This window comes from Lampris incognitus, chromosome 2 (genome assembly GCF_029633865.1).
Source record: "Lampris incognitus isolate fLamInc1 chromosome 2, fLamInc1.hap2, whole genome shotgun sequence".
Taxonomy (NCBI): Eukaryota; Metazoa; Chordata; class Actinopteri; order Lampriformes; family Lampridae; genus Lampris; species Lampris incognitus.
Genome location: NC_079212.1, coordinates 33,433,180 through 33,450,914, shown reverse-complemented (window position 1 = coordinate 33,450,914; position 17,735 = coordinate 33,433,180). Strand labels below are relative to the sequence as shown.

Below are 17,735 nucleotides of genomic sequence, written 5' to 3'. Positions count from 1 at the left end.
ATTGAGAGGGATGGAGACCGGAGGAGGAGGAGGTGTGGAGGGAGGGAGGGGAGAGAGGCACTGATTTCAGCTCGCATGTGTAGAGTGAAAGAGAACAAAAGAGAGAGAAGAGAGAGAGAAAGGGAGAACCCGTGTTGTTGTGCGGTGTAATAATCTAGTCTGGCAGTGGTACAGTAACCTTGACACAATACGCACAAGGAGTGACTGAACCATCACTGTCAAATATTAATACGTCTCACTTCCTGCTGCAGCCAGCATGTGAGTCGGTGCCGTGTGTTCGGTAACCACCGGACAGATAAATGAAACAGACACTTTTCTACTGTTGCCCCGTCGGTACGCCTGCTGAGCCACGGTTACAAGACTGTGTTGTGTTGTGTGATCATTGTGTTCATGTTGATTGTATTTATGACATCTGTTCAACTCTTGTTGTCTTCTGCTTTAATCTCTTCTTCTTCTCTTTCTTTTTCAGTCCATTTTATTCCATTGTGTGTAACCGGAACAGGGGAGGCACAAGGAGCAGAAGGTCTTCAGTTAGGGTAATCAACACTCCAAACACACACGCGCACATGCGCACACACACACACACACTCACACGCACACACGCACACACGCACGAGCGCGTCCTTGGAGACTGCAGATTGAGTGAATAAAATTGTGTGTGTGTGTGTGTGTCTGATAATAAGAGCTGCTGACTTGCAGCTGTGATTGGCCGCCTCCACAGCCTCTAGATGGCCGTCTGAATGGTGCCAGCGAGACGCCAGACAGACGGCACAGTGTGTGTGTGTGTGAGTGTGTGTAAGTGTGTGTGTGTGTGGGTGTTTGTGTGCATGTTCGTATGTGCATGTAGCATACTTACTGGTGTGAATATCTCTTTAGCAGGTGTTTAGGTGTGTTTTTCTACATTTGTGTGTGTGTGTGCGTTCATCTGTTTGTGTGTGGGGCGTCAGCATGTGTGCTTATTTATCTATGAGCATATGTGCACGTGTGCCCGGGGGACCTCGTGTGTTTGTGTGTGTCTGAATGTGTGCAAGCATGTATATGCTTGTGTGTGTGTGTGTGTGTGTGTGTGTGTGTGTGTGTGTGTGTGTGTGTGGTACTGATACTGTGCCGCGCCCCTCCGTCTGAGGATGGACATAAATACAGTCAGTTCTGTCTGTCTATTGTGTGTGTGTGTGTGTGTGTAATACTGGGGTAGCACTACTACCCCAGTATTACTGCACTGACGCATCACACACGCCCTGTGCATCACACACACACACACACACACAGCACGGCAACTCCAAGAGAAGTGCAGGGAGCAACATCAGAACCTCTTCATAGCCTTCATCGACCTGTCAAAGGCTTTCGACACAGTCAACAGGGACATCCTATGGAACATCCTCCTGAAGTTTGGCTGTCCACGAAATTTTGTCAACATCCTTCAAAGAATTCACGTGGGGATGATGGCACGTGTGACCATTGGAGGCCAGGAATCCGAGCCCTTCAGGGTGTGCACCGCGGTACGTCAGGGGTGCATCCTTGCTCCAGTTCTCTTCAACATATTCCTCCTGTGTGTGACATTGCTGCTCCACAAGGAAATCAGGAAGGACAGTGGGGTTACTGTGGACTTCAGACTAGATGGAAACCTATTTAACATCCGTAGGCTCCAAGCGGTCACAAACATGACATCGGAGCACATCATTGAGTTACAGTACGCAGATGACTGTGCAGTTGTGGCCCACACACCCGAGGCACTACAAGCTACCCTTGCAGCTGCTGCAAGGGCGTATGGTAGGCTGGGGCTCTCTATAAATGTGACAAAGACTGAAGTTCTGTCCTCCTACCTCTCCACTTTTCTCCCGTGTGTTTGGTTTTGTGTCTGCCAGTCGGTCGGTTGTCTCTGTCCGTGTGTGGATGTGTGTGTGTGGATGTGTGTGTGTTGGCTGTACACCTGCTGGGGTGAATTATTAACAGGTTACAAGCCGCACACACACACCGCCTGGCTAATAGAACCATCAGAAAGCCTCCTCTTGTGGTTCTGGTCTGTGTAACGGGGTTGACGGCAACACGTGAGGCAGGTAACCAAACATGACAACACGTGTGACTTGTGTTGAACATGACAACATGTGTCGCTTGTTGTGTTGAACGTAACAAACATGTGTAGCTTGTTGTGTTGAATAGTGAACTCATGACTGAGGTTTGACAATGAAATGAAGTTTAGTCTGAGTGTTCTGTGGGACTCTACCTCAAGTTGACCCAAATCCTGGTCAGAAATTGAGCCAGACTCTGTCTGGGTCTATCTAGATTACTCTGACACACACACACACACACACACACGCCGCGCACACAACAGAAGATATACATTCAATGACAGATAAAACAGAACACAGTTGATCATTTGTGAAAGAACTTTCTGTGTGTGTGTGGTGTGTTAGCGAGATAGACTCACTAGAGAGAGAGAGAGAGAGAGAGAGAGAGAGAGAGAGAGAGAGAGAGAGAGAGAGAGAGAGAGAGAGAGAGAGAGAGAGAGAGAGAGAGAGAGAGACTGAGGCTGGTGACATAGCAAGGGAGTGACATTACCTCTGGACTGTAGCAGAGGGAGTGGCTTTATGAAAGAGGAGGGTGTGTGAGTGTGTATTGGAGAGAGAGAGAGAGAGAGAGAGAGAGAGAGAGAGAGAGAGAGAGAGAGAGAGAGAGAGAGAGAGAGAGAGAGAGAGAGAGAGAGAGAGAGAGAGAGAGAAAGCTTTGCTTTCATGCCTTGCTGAAGAGAAAGGCACTTGCCCTGAAAGAATATCTGTCACGGATAGAGAGAGAGAGAGAGAGAGAGAGAGAGAGAGAGAGAGAGAGAGAGAGAGAGAGCGAGAGCGAGGAGAGAGAGCAAGAGAGAGAGACAGAGGCAGAGTGTGAAAGTAAGAGAAAGCGACAGAAGACAAAGAAAGAGAGGGTAGCAAGAGAGAAAGAGTTGTCTGAAAAGCCGCTTCTCTGTTCTGTCTCTCCTCCTGTCTTCCCCTCCTCTCCTCTCCTCTCCTCTCTTCTCCTCTCCTCTCCTCTCTGAGAGAGGGCAAAAAGGAAAGCACAGAGAGAGAGAGAGAGAGAGGAGAGAGAGAGAGGAGAGAGAGAGAGAGAGAGAGAGAGAGAGAGAGAGAGAGAGAGAGAGAGAGAGAGAGAGAGAGAGAGAGAGAGCGCGAGGGTAGTTCAACCACGCTTGTTCCTTTAGCGCAGGGCTCTGGAATTCCAGGACCTTTCGAGTTTTGCACACACACACGCATACGCACACACACACACACACACATACACACACGCAGACCCAATTGCACACACACACACTGTGTGTGTGTGTGCTTGCTGCTTTTCATGTGGTGATACAAATCTCAGTGAGAGTGTTGTGTCGGGGTGTGTGTGAGAGAGGGAGGAAAAAGGAGAGAGCAAATTCAAGAATAGCCCTTTTCTCCTGTTCCTGTGGACTATTTGACCATGGCACCTGCCACGAGGGGAGCGGCTCGCTGGAGCTGAGGACTGACAGCAGGACGCAGGCAGGCAGGAAGTCCGGCGGAGAACGACAAAGGTGAGGCGTCCACTCCCTTCCACACGTTTGCACCTTTTATAAGTGTGAGTGAAGCTCGCAGGAGGGCCTTCTGTGTCCTTCACCGTTTTTATGTGTAATAGTTATGAAGGGAAGAAGTTGTTTGGGGATTCGAGTACGGACAGAGGTGAAGTGGACTACTCTGTTTAAGAGTGTGTTTGTGTGTGATGTGTCGGGAATTATATATGACTCAATGTGTAATGGCAATGCCTGCAAAAGTCCCCCCCCCCCCGGAGTGATATTCTGAGTGGTGAAGTGTGTCTACTTAGTTTATATTTGGAGTTGGCGTCCCCTGAGTCAGCCGGGAGTTTGTGTACACTGTGCCATGTATCTGTGGTTTCATATCAGTGTTGATCTTTCGGTGATTTCCCTGAGCGTTCGTCAGATAGCATGGTTGGACAGAGTGTGTGTGTGTGTGTGTGTGTGTGTGTGTGTGTGTTTGTGTGTGTGTGTGTGTGTGTGTGTGTGTTGGTGTGACATGGATATGTGTCAGTCTGTGTCCCATAAGTGGATAAGAGCTGAAGGTGATTCCTCTCAGGGATACACACTATGAGCGACACTGTAAAGAAGTGTGTGTGTGTGTGTGTGTGTGTGTGTGTGTGTGTGTGTGTGTGTGTGGGTGTGTGTGTGGGTGTGTGTGAGGAGGCTGCGGAAAGAGTGCTATTTCACAGTAGTGTAAATAATTGTTCCACTGGTCAAGAGCTGTGTGTGTGTTAAGTTGAAGCAAACTGCTTCCCCCAATACGAGCTGCAGAGCTACCAGGTTCATCACTTTAAGGATTTGTGCATCCCAGCTGCAGGCTGCAGGACCCCACCACATGTAGTATGTGTGTGTGTTGTAAGCAGTGTAAGAGCCCGGTCCTGACGAGGGCTCTCTGAGTGACGAGTCACAGCATTAACTGTTGCACAACCGAATGCCCCCCCCCAGGGGTGAATTTCCACAGAATCACCGTGACTTGGATTTCCAAGTGACCAAGTGTAGTCTGGATAAGTCCGGGACAAATCTGGTCTTTTTCAAACCTGCGTGTTATTCTGTACCCTCGCACCCCCCCCCCCCGTACTCATCCATCCTACCACACTCTTTCACTTCTCTTCTTTAAGTCTAATTTACTTCTTCTGCCTTCTCTTTCATGTTTTTTGGTCAAATCCTTCACCTAATGAAAGGGGCTTGGCTTAACCCCCCCCCACCACCACCACCACACACACACAGCATTCTCTCTCTCCCTCTCTCTCTCTCTCTCTCTCTCTCTCTCTCTCTCTCTCTCTCTCTCTCTCTCTCTCTCTCTCTCTCTCTCTCTCTCTCTCTCTCTCTCTCTATTCATCTCCCCTTTTTCGGCTCTTTCCCCCTTCTCATTCTGCTGTCTCTCCCACTCTTTTGTCCCCCCCTTCCTCTTGTCTGTTTTTCTCTGTGTCTCTCATCTTCTTCCTCTCTCCTTCATTTTCTCTGTCACGTACACTAAATGGTGCGTAGAAAAGCACTATAGCCTCTTTGTCACCCAGCTCATGTTTAAAACCGGACCTTTGTGTGTGTGTGTGTGTGTGTGTGTGTGTGTGTGTGTGTGTGTGTGTGTGTGTGTGTTCACATGTTTGTGCATGTTTTGTATGTGTGCATATGTGTAATATACGTGTATGTTTGTGTGTAGACTCAGGGGTGTGCATTTTGTCTGTCATCCCACCTATTCAGTGCTGAAGGTCTCTTCACCCTCTGCCTCAAATCCACCTTATTCTACACCATAACCCTGCAATTACCTTAGCGGTTGAGGGGGGGTCTCCATTTTAACTCTTCACTCTCCTATCCTAGAATTTAGCCAACAGTACAACTTAACTGCTTTGCTTTTAAGGTAGTCTTCTCATTAACCCCTATGTTACCAGCATGTTGCAGGTCAGCTCCACCTAAGCTCCACCTCGACCTCATTACTATGTGCAGTGGATGGTTCAGAGAAATGTGACATGGTGTCTTACAATGCTTCACTATTGTGGTTGTATGAATTATATTGTGTTTACTGTCAATTCAAGTTTTATCATTATGTTTTGTTTTGGTTCGTAATACAGGCTGGTCAGAAAGGTGACCAGGTGGGTGTCCGGGTAGCATAGTGGTCTATACCATTGCCTACCAACATGGGGATCACCGGTTCGAATCCCCGTGTTACCTCCGGCTTGGTTGGGCGTCCCTACAGACACAACTGGCCGTGTCTGCGGGTGGGAAGTCGGATGTGGGTGTGTATCCTGGTCACTGCACGAGCGCCTCCTTGGGGGGGGAACTGGGAGGAATAGTGTGATCCTCCCATGCGCTACATCCCCCTGGCAAAACTCCTCACTGTCAGGTGAAAACAAGTGGCTGGTGACTCCACATGTATCGGAGGAGGCATGTAGTAGTCTGCAGCCCTCCCCGGATCAGCAGAGGGGGTGGAGCAGTGACTGGGACGGCTCGGAAGAGTGGGGTAATTGGCTGGATACAATTGGGGAGAAAAAGGGAGGGGAGGGAAACCCCCCCCAAAGAAAAGGTAAAAAAGGTAATATTATGGCAAAAGCATTGATTCATTCAACCCAAAAGGAGACACTGCCACACCTTAAAAGCCATTAACCCCTGTCTAAACTCATCCATCAACCATTCCCACGACCAGAAACCCATTAACCATCCTCTTAACAGCCTCCTTACCCACCCATATTAATCACACTTTAATGTTACTATCTGAAAGAGCGTGTCTTTTTTTAATTTACTGACACCTATGGTTATATATGTGGTAATGGTGGTAGTGTTTGACTAAATCCAGAGACTCATTTAAAACGAAACAGTCGCCAGTCATGACATGTGCTCCGTGCCGCCTGCTGCCACACCAGCAACACATGGTTGACCCTGAGGTTTAGCCGCTGATGATGTTGTATCTGTTGGTAAAGGTCTTCCACAAGCTGGATGTGCCATCTGCTTTCTAGCCACAACAACTTTTGCTTCTTGTTCAGAGTCCTCCATATCTGCCTTCACTTCCTGCATCGGGCTGAACATGCAACGCCATTCGCTGAATGGCTTTTTTTTTTTTTTTTAGTTGCAGAGAGAGTCCCAACCAACAAAGAGTAACCAACAAAAATCAGGAACATTTATTTGTCATTTCATTCCATGCACCTGCACGCATGAAATGAGATGAAATATCGTCTCCCCCAGCAGTTCGATACAAAGACAACAACACATATCCAAACTACAACACATATATCCAAACTACAACACATATATCCAAACTACAACACATATATCCAAACTACAAAAAAAAAACAACCTACAAAAACACATATATCCAACATATCAAAAAATAAAAAATAAATTTCACTGTCCAAGAGAGAGAACACCAGGATGTGTTGGAACTGCTAGTCTGCATGGGCTAGCAGTTAGCTTAGCCTGCCCCGCTTCCGTCCTGTTAGACCACCCTCGGTCGTTGCCTCCTCAGGCGCATCTCCAGGCAGGGCCGTGGTCCCTGGGCCCACGGGATGCAGCAGACCAGGCTCCCCCAGCCGATCCAACACCAGCCCTCCCAACCAGACAGACTCCTTCGACCCACCTCCCCGCACTCCACACGACGAAACTCACTTAGACGCAGATGTGGACAAAGACACCGCATGGACAGTACTGGGGGGGGGGGGCGCTGCAAACGTGAATTCACGCCGTCATCTTCCCACACCAGAAGCGGAAGCGCATGAGGAAAATGAGCAACTACAAAAGTGTTCATGATTTGGATATTCATGGATTCGCTTCGGGTCGTCTGAAGACATGATGTCTTAAATACACCAGCGATGGAAAAGAGACATAAAAGTGAGCCGTCATAAATTACACATCCAAACGCCTTTAAAAGGAGCCAGACTTCAAAAGAGTGCATTGTCTGCCATTTGTGCTTTGTGTTGGCGTTGACTGTTGTTCAGCAGTGCTTGTCCAGTAAACATGTGTGTTCTCTATTTGTTTTCTATCAGATGGTTAGTTTATACTTTTTCCTCTGGCGGTCCCTGGGCGAGGACGCTGCTCATGTAAAAACGGAAAGTTTATTCAGCGTTGACCATTAGACTCTACTTTGCCTGTCCACCCATCTGTTTCTTCTCTATTGTCCTCCCTCCTCCTGTATTCTCTCTTTCTCCTGCTATTTGGCGTGTGTGTGTGTGTGTGTGTGTGTGTGTGTGTTTGGCTTGTGTCTTTAAAATTGCAGTGGTGTGTGCTGATATATTTGTGTGAATTTGGCTTTGGTGTGTGTGTGTGTGTGTGTGTGTGTGTGTTTTGTGGCAGTATGTGAGAGTAGGCCAGTGGCTGCAGTTTAGTTCACAGAGCCAGGCACTGTGGTGGTGTGATGAGAATCCGTGTGTGTTTGCGTGTGTGTGTGTTTGGCAGTGTGGTGAGACTTTGTGTCTGTGTGTGCTCTGGTCTGCACTGGAATGTTAGCAGGGAGAGAAGGAGTGAGGGAGAGAGGGAGAGAGAGAGAGACAGAGAGAGAGAGAGCGAGAGAGAGGTATATACTAAAAGAACGCAGAACAAGAGAGCTGGAGGAAGAGAGAAAGGAAGGTGCGGACAGAGAGAGCCTGCAAGAGAAGAGAGACAGACAGAGAGACAGACAGACAGAGAGAGAGAAAGAGAGAAACACCAGCTATAGATTGTTAGGCCACCGCCTTGAGCATACAGCCTGAGAGAAAGAGAGAAAGAAGACAGATTAAGAGAGATGGAGACAGTGGGGGGGCAGTGGGAGAGGGAGACAGGACAGTGAGGGACAAAGACAGATATCCTGAACGAGGTAGAGAGGGAGATCGAGTTGAGGACACATGTAAACAGCCAGCCAGGGAGGGAGAGACGTGGAGAGAAAGAACCATAAACTACACAAGCCCACAAGAATGAGAAAAAAGCGAGTGATAGCGGAAGAAGTAGAGAGGAGAGCAGGAAGGCTGTGGAGAATGGACGAGGAAGAGACGGAGGGCAAGATAAAAGTAGAGACTGGGCAACGATGTCATTTTTCCATTGTTTGAAATATTTAATGAAGTCTGTGCTCTCCTGAAATATTGACTTTTGCTGGTGTAGCCAGAGGGGACAGATGAGAGCTGAGGTTGTTCTCTCATTTACACAAAAAGCAAAACGCTGTTCGCATCAAACTTTCATGTTTCTTTTCCTCTTTTATTTTTCTGGTTGATTAAAAAAATCAAGACCCAGCCTCTTGATTTGGTGTTCACTCCTAATAAAGGGCACTAGGGGTGTGTGTGTGTGTGTGTGTGTGTGTGTGTGTGTGTGTGTGTGTGTGTGTGTGTGTGTGTGTGTGTGTGTGTGTGTGTGTGTGTGTGTGTCTTTAGGTATAGTGTGCAGGTTAGTCTTTGTGTGTCTGTCTTTCTTTGAGTCTGTCTTGCTGACTGACTGTCTGACTGTTTCTAAATTATGGACTGCCTGTCTGTCTGTCTGTCTGTCTGTCTGTCTGTCTGTCTGTCTGTGTGTAAGCATGCACTTGCAAATTGGGTGTGTTGCTCAATTTTAATATCAGTGAGCCATCTGCAGATCAAGTCCCAGTGGATTGTTTTAATTGTCTGTGTTGGAGTCCAGTTTCTATCAGCCACATAGAAAAAAATACCTTGAATATTTTCATAGGACCTGATAGTAAAGTCAAGTCAATTTTATTTGTAGAGCTCATTATCACAGATTACAAATTTACCTCAAGGGGCTTTACAGCAACACAACATCCTGTCCTTAGACCCTCGCATCAGATAAGGAACAACTCCCTAAAAAAAAACCTTTAAGAGGGAGAAAAAATAGGAAGAAACCTCAGGGAGAGCAGCAGAGGAGGGCTCTCTCTCCTGAGACGGACGGACGTGCAGTGGATGTTGTGTGTTTATAAGCACTCGCGTGGATGGAATGAAACTGTTTAACTGAGTGGAGCTGCTGCGTTTTTGATTCAGTTTCTTTTCTCTTTTCAGCTTTCATATGCTGCAATGACTATGTTATGACATGCATATTCGGTGTTCTTTTAATGCATATAGGGTAGTGCATGCCGTAGTGTCTATACTATACAGATGCAGAAGTGATTAAAGTGGTACTATGAGGGAAATTGCCATCAAGGGTGAAGAGAAAATAAATGTCTGTTTTTCAACAGTACTTATGGTGTAAAACACAACATATCGGTATTTAACCTTCAACCGATGGGGGGGGGGGCTTCTGCTTTTGTGTGTGTATGTGTGCATGTTTGCTTACCTAATCTCATTCTGTGGAATGTCATTAACCCTTTAAAAAAATGAGATCTGGGCATCCGGGTGGTGTGGATCCCATTGCCTACCAACACGGGGATCAGCGGTTCGAATCCCCATGTTACCTCCGGCTTGGTCGGGCGTCCCTACAGGCACATTACATTTGGCCATGTCTGCGGGTGGGAAGTCGGATGTGGGTATGTGTGCTGGTGTAGCACCTCCTCTGGTCAGTTGGAGTGCCTGTTGGGGGTGGGGGGACTGGGGGGAATAGCATGATCCTCCCACGCGCTACATCACCCTGGTGAAACTCCTCACTGTCAGGTGAAAAGAAGCAGCTGGTGACTCCACATGTATCGAAGGAGGCATGTGGTAGTCTGCAGCCCTCCATGAATCGGCAGAGGGGGTGGAGCAGCAACTGGGGTTGCTCGTAAGAATGGGTTAATTGGCCAAGTCCAATTGGGGAGAAAAAGGGGGAAATTCAGAAAAAAAGAGATCTGCAGGTGGCATTTGTTATATCACCACCTATGATCCAGTCAGTTACCTAAGATGGGGATGGGCTGAATTCTGCATCAAGGCAGGGCAGCAGATGGACTAAGTGATTATATTCTTGGTGTCCAGCTAATGCTTGTGGAAGCAGTTAACAATGAACATGATCACAGGATGAGTGACTGAAACCATAGAATGACCTAGATCATGAAATGAAACCAACAGAAAAACAGTTATGAATCAGAGCCATTGTAGGTTTTGCAATATTGTGTGTTATCTGGTTGTATCAGCAGGATACTCTTGGACTTTGATACTGATGAGAGCAGATTACAGTGAGCAGAGAGGAATAGTATACAAGACCAGATGTTTTCACTAAGTAAGTTATTAGCTTGAGGGACCTCTTGATTAGAGAAACTGTCCTGCTAGAACGGGTTTCCGTGTTCACTTCCTTGTGGTTCTTAGCTCTGAAATGTCCAAGAGCTTACTTACATCAGGGATTGAACAACTTTATCAAAAAACTCTGTCAGACATTTGCCAAGAATGCAAATGTTTAGAGATCTTTTCTTCAATACTTAATTAACGATTTATAATTGAATTCTTTTCCTCCCCTATGAAGAATAGTTCTGAACAGCAATAGATAAACAAAGTGATTACCAAGCAACCGAGTGGTGATTTTCATGTGACACGAGTAAGGTGTTTATGGTGGTTATGAAGACAGCGGATCGCAACTGATAGTGAGGATCTGTTCCATCGTCCAGGACTCAGGGATGGGCAACATGATCCAGAAAGGGCCGGTGTGGGTGAAGGTCTTTGTTCCAACCAAGCAGTTACACACCTGATTCTATTAGTCAACCAATAGTCTTTGTTAGCTTTGTTAATGACCTTGATTTGTAGACTCGGGTGTGTAACTGCTTGGTTGGAACAAAGACCTGCACCCACACCGGCCCTTTCTGGAGCATGTTGGCCCACTCCTGGTCCAGGTGAATATATCTGTCTGTCTGGGGCCACTTAGTACTGCTGCCTCACAGCAAGAAGGTCCTGGGTTCGAACCCCAGGCCATCCCAGGTCTTTTCTGTATGGAGTTTGCATGTTCTCCTCCAGGTGCTCCAGTTTTCTCCCACCATCAAAAAGACAAGCATGTTAGGGTTAATATTCCTGTCTGTGTCCCTGACCAAGGCAATGGAAAAAAGAACTGGAGCTGGTCCCCGGGTGCTGCAGTTGCCCACTGCTCTTATACAATAGGATGGGTTCAATGGAGAGAACACATTTCATACTATGCTTGCTTACAATGACAAATAAAGGGTATTTCTTCTTCTTTTTTAATTATTTTGATTTGGTAGAGGTTGAACTGAGACAAGCTAAGTGCAGTAAAGGTAAAGAATGACAATTCTTAATATAGCCTCTATATACACTCCATTAGCATCCATATTACTGAGCAATGGTCTTTGTGTCTCTGAAATGCTGCCAAAGTGGTGTGGAAATATGTCTGTCGGTGGCGTCACTGGTGCGCACTGTGAATGCGAAAAATTACTTTTTGCTGTGCTGATAGGCTGCCATCGTATAATAAAATGTCAGCGTTACATTATACAGCTGTCCGTAGCGCTGTTATTCACATTTTCTGACACAATGCAGTCTGCTGGCAGACTAGGAAGAACGTTGTTAGATTCACGGATTGTCCGCCGGTGACGTGTCCGTTGAACACAATTTCAGCATCGTTTTAGAGACACACAGAAGACTGCTCAGTACTATGGCTGCTAATGAAGCCTTATCCCCACAACATATACACAGATATAACGTCGACAATTGTGATTGCTCACCTTTAATGTTATCCTTGTGTAAGATTATATCACATATATCTCTGACAAAAGAAATGTTGGACCAGACTAGACAGTTAATCATCTTTTGTCTATGTTCTATGGTTTTCCTTGTTGATTACTGCCGTTGAGCGCAGACGTGGGTTTTCTTGGTCATTGTGTTTTGTTTGTTGTTGTTTATGTCTTTAGAATTGAGATGTTTGAAACATTCCCCTCACCCCCCCCCCTCCATTCACCCAGTTGTTTGTGTTTCAGAATTTTTTCCATGCAGATGAATAAATTATCCACACTGATATCCCATGTAGACGGAGAGTAAGGGTTTGTGCATAATGGAAGGGAGAGGATGTGTAGATGGTTTGTGCAGATCTTTTAAGGTTCGGTAGCTGATAAGTGTAGATATTCTAAACATGGGGTTAGATTGATTGCAGTAAAGTTGAAGCCAAGGTTAGAGAAGTAAGCTTCCTTAAATTTGTCAATTTGTTAAAAGAGGCATTTAAATGGAGTACTAACATTCTAGATAACTGGACAAGACTATAGATAAAAACTCCCTGCTACTTAATTTATCTTCAAGCTCAGTGTGTAAATCTCAAGCGATAAAATGAGAGTGGTATGGAAGTAGCACAGAGCTAGGGATGAATAGTTTCTTGTGTGAAGATATAGGGTTTACATGCTATAATATTCCCAGAAGCCATAGAAATAAATTAGGTATGCAACTGTATTGAGATTTTGTGGAAACAGTTGAAGGGTGCAGAACGCTGATGTGTACAGAATTAGCTATCAGATGGTCTGTGATAGATGGTCTTAATATATGGATGTAATAAAGTGGAGGAGTTAGTTCCTATCGTTTATTGCAGTTTTGTTTTCCCCAAGAAATTATCATAGCATATTCTCAATAAAATTGGTAATAAAATCAGTTAAGAAAGGTTGAAATCATTTTGGGTTGTTTTTCATTGTTACAATGATATGAAGGAAAAAAATATGATACGATATTGTTTTTCTTCAAATCATTGCGACTAAGAGCTGAGAAATGATCAGCCCGGTCATTTCAGCCATTGGCTAATTTAAGGTTATTTCAAAGAATAGATACTGAGAATTTATATCCCAAAGAAAGAATGAACCACAGGTCACTCAGCAGTGGCGTCTATAGGAAGTATTTAGTGGGGGGGCAGATGGGGCCAGTAGCTATCTTGGGGTGGCACACTAAAAAGGCTATACAGCATAGAGGAATTTCAGCGTACGCGTGTTGATACAAAGGTAAAGGCACTATATTATAGTGTATAGTAAATTGCATACAGTTTAATTCCTTGGCTGAGCCCATGGGAATATCATAATCTGATATTCACATGAGCTCAGCCAAGGAATCATTAATTAGTCTATCAGATTACAATTTGAATGCATCATCACTAATAAATCAATGGTCTGGGTTGCGTAAACATAGATATGAATTATTAGCTGATAACAAAGGCTTCATTTATGTCCAGAACATCACATTTTACATTATTTCCAAGTAACTTTCATTCTTTGAATCATAATCTTGAACAGAAAGATTCTAGGTGGCCAAAAATTGTAAAAGTGGCTATAATTCTAGGTGTATCTGTATTATATAGAATAAAATAATGACTTATGAGTGAAATATTGTCTGACCTAAAGTTCTGATGCAATTACAAAACACCACACATCCGATTTCATACTCAAGTTTCTTTATTACTTTTATCATTTCAATGATTTGTATAATTTAACAACAACCAACATGGTTTTCCATTTCCATAGTTTTATCTCAAAATAAAAAAAGAGATTATAATGTCCGGGGCTTGTCAGTTGGAGGGGGGCCAGTGGGATGGCCTGTAATTTTAGCGCGGTGGCCACTGGCCCCCCCCTGGCCACCTCTTGGTGGCGCCATTGTCACTCAGTGGTAGATAACCAAAGTATGTGGACAAGTCTAAGGTTGTGTAAAAGAATGCAAAGGTTAGATGTTGACCTTCGACTCCTTGAGCTGAGAAATAACACTTGCGTGCATTGAACCAAGAGGATTTCAGTGATTGAATAGGTCGAGTACCTTCTGTAGAATCTAAATGCTAAATAATTAAATTCAAACATATAAGATTTATAGCACCTTATGAGAGGTGGAGATCAAGTTTACTGAGTGTAGTTTTCTCATGTCTGTAATAAATTAGAAAAAGACACTTTTTAGCTTTGATAAAAGTTGAGATTGTAAATTTTAATGTCCATGACACTGAATGACTGGATTCAGTGGTGTCATGAAATGTACACCTGTAGCACAGGGATGGACTAAGGCAAGGCTACACAAATGACTGGATGCCACAACTGTTCTTCCATGGTAGATAGTAGAGACATAGGAAGGCTGAAGGGTTAAGCCTATAGGCGTAATCTATGTATTTGCTCTAATATTGTACATGGGTCCACTTGTTAAGTAGCTACCTTTGTCAAGTAAAAAGCATGGGAATGTGCTTAATTTAAGGCCTCTTTAGTCATAAGGTTAAGTGAATTTGGGTTGAAAGGGATTATACAAGGTTATAAATGGTTTATTAGCCATGTCAACAAATAAGGGCAGATAAGCAAAACATGTTGATAGCCCGAAGTAAAGGTCAGACTGAAGACGGGACAGTCAATCTCAATTTGCCAGCAGCACAACCCTGGTATAAGAGAAATGGGTTGATGATTGGGAGGTTGTTGGTTGAAATCTTCATGCAGAAGAGGAGAATTTGAGTGGGGAAAGTAAAATGAGTGACACCCGACCCTTCTTTAACAACTTCTGTCTAGGCACTCTTGAGCAAGTGACTTTACTCCAGTGGAGTTGGTCACTGGCTCACTATAGAGGGCTATGGTTGTCCAGGAGCGCCAATCGAGCCAATATTTTTTTTTTAAATGTCCCCCCTTTTTCCCTCCTCAGTTGGACTTGCCCAATTACCCCACTCTTCTGAGCCGTCCTGGCCACTGCTCCACCCTCTTTGCCGCTCCAGGGAGGGCTGCAGACTACCACATGCCTCCTCCGATACATGTGGAGTCGCCAGCCGCTTCTTTTCACCTGACAGTGAGGAGTTTCACCAGGGGGATGTAGCATGTGGGAGGATCACGCTATTCCCCCCAGTTCCCCTTTCTCCCCGAACAGGCGCCCCAACCGACCAGAGGAGGTGCTAGTGCAGCGACCAGGACACATACCCACATCCGGTTTCCCACCCACAGACACAGCCAATTGTGTCTGTAAGGACGCCCGACCAAGCTGGAGGTAACACGGGGAATCGAACCGGCGATCCCCGTGTTGGTAGGCAACGGAATAGACCACCACGCTATGCGGATGCCCCCCAATTGAGCCAATATTGATATGAAACAGGACAATGCCTACATGATGAGCAAAGCCTTTTCCTGCAGAAGTGAAGTTCTAAAAGTGGCCAGACAACCACCTTAATTATAGAAAAGCACAACCCTCAGTACCAAAACATTTTGCGAACAGATTTTCCTAATTTTCTTGACTCCTTACCTTCCTGTCTGTTTGATTAAATGCATATCCATTTGAGCTCTATCCAGACAGAGTCTTAAATCTGAATCTGTCTGCTTTTGCTATTCAAATGTACAAACCGAGAACCAATGGCTGCAAATATGTTTTAACGATTGGAGGAACTGTCTCTCTGCTTTTTTTCAAGACTTCAGTCTAGGAGAGTATCTGACTTAGGGTCTCTGGCGATCATGTGCACCATGTAAATAGAATTATAGCCACTATCAAATTGGGTTCGAGTGCCAATTGCAATGTTCATTGCGTGTCATCTCCTGTCTTCTTTTCTGTCATCCCTCACTGTTTTATCATAAAAAGCAAAAGATTCCCCCCCCCCAAAAAAAAGATCTTTCCACATAAATAGATATGGAAATATATGAATAAATAAAAAGAGCGACTGACTTATTCTGGTAAACCCATTTACTGGAGAAAACATCTTCACAAGCAGGAAGGAAAGCTGACCAGATAAAAAGCATGATTTGTTGTAATGGACTGGGACAGCGGAGATTTCTTTTGGCACATGCCAAGCCCTCACTCCCTGCTCGTGGTGTTTTACGGCTCCCCCTCATTCCATCTATTTCTATCTCTCACCTCCGCCCTCCCGTTTCCCTCCACCTCGCCCATCCCGTGCACTCTCCCCTGCTCCATGCCCATCCTTCATCTGCTGCACCTCTCTGATTATGGCGTCGTTGTACTCAGGTGGTGATGTGGTAATAGGGCTATGTAGTGAGTAGGGGGGCGGGGGTGCCTGCTGTCCTCTGGAGAGCTCTCTCTGGAAGCTGGTATTTTGGCCAACAAAAGAGTGAACGTGTGCCAGTTTAAAGGGAGGCTTTTTTTGTAGATGATCCAGCGCCTTGTGGGTAAAATGGAAACAGGGTTTGACTATGATGAGCAGTCATGTTAACACATTATTTATGGTTGAAGGTAGTAACCAATGAATTTCTGTTCAACAAGTCAAATAAGTATTCATTCACTCTCTATAGTCACTTTCATCTCAGCAGGTGGCGGCACGGTGACGCAGTGGTTAGCGCGGTCGCCTCACAGCAAGAAGGTCCTGGGTTCAAGCCCTGAGGTAGTCCAACCTTGGGGGTCATCCCGGGTCGTCATCTGTGTGGAGTTTGCATGTTTTTCCCGTGTCTGCGTGGGTTTCCTCCGGGTGCTCCGGTTTCCTCCCACAGTCCAAAGACATGTAGGTCAGGTGAATCGGCCGTACTAAATTGCCTGAATGTGTGATTGTGTGGGCCCTGTGATGGACTGGCAGACTGTCCAGGGTGTCTCCCCCACCTGCTGCCCAATGACTGCTGGGATAGGCTCCAGCATCCCGCGACCCTATGTAGGATAAACGGTTTGGATAATGGATGGATGGATCCCAGCAGGCCACAGGATGGCGGGGGGGGGGGGTGCCAGGGTGTGCCCCATCATCTACTGGGCAGAGAGCCACAGGACGAGTCACCAGTCCATCCCAACCCCACCATCTCACACAAACACAACACACACAAACACAAAAACCAAAAAAAAAAAAAACACGCACACACAAATACAATCTCTCACACTCCCATTCATATCTATGGGCAATTATTAGTGTCTGACTGACCTGACATGTGTGTGTCTTCTGTTTGTGGGAGGAATCTGTTGAGCTTTCAGGAAACTCAAGCAAACATGGGGGCCACTGACCACTCAAATCACAGCTTCAGAACAAAATCACGTTTGAAAATCGCCCTCATTGTGATACACTTCACTTTGCAGCAGTACTGTATTTCACTCACCTGAAATAAGCTACAGCTGTTGAAAAGGTGGATAAACCCCATCGCAACCCTGCTGCTGTCTGCCTGCCCCTCCACTCTCCTTCCTCCAACCTTCCTCTACACCCCCCCATCTTCTTTGCTGTTATCCTGCACCGCTCTTCCCATCCCATTTCATCTCCCCTGTACACTCTGTCCTCCTCTGATGCTCAGGTCTGTTTGTCCATCACAGCTGCTCAGCAGTCCCTTCATGACAAGTCTGACCCGCATTTGCACTCCTGATCTGTGTGTGTGTGTGTGTGTGTGTAAATTTTGCATGAGAGAAAGAGACTGAAATTATTTGAGTGTGTATGTGCGTGATTGTAGGTGTTTTTAGAGAAAGACAGAGGGCACATTTATCAGTGAGGGACAAGTAAGATTCAAGTTGTG

At 45.6% G+C, this 17,735-nt stretch overlaps 1 protein-coding gene across 2 annotated transcripts in view; it reads left to right on the top strand.

Annotated features, from left to right (window-relative positions):
• Positions 1 to 495: 495 nt before the first annotated feature.
• The window catches only part of sema3b (sema domain, immunoglobulin domain (Ig), short basic domain, secreted, (semaphorin) 3B), a 122,774-nt gene continuing 105,534 nt past the window's right edge, over positions 496 to 17,735 (top strand). The window contains exon 1 of one of the 2 annotated variants that reach the window (XM_056302139.1): positions 496 to 536. The gene's annotated coding sequence lies outside the window, so the exon portion shown is untranslated. Of the gene's footprint in view, positions 537 to 3,378; positions 3,545 to 17,735 lie in introns of those variants that run through there. The other variant, XM_056302129.1, reaches the window with a different exon arrangement.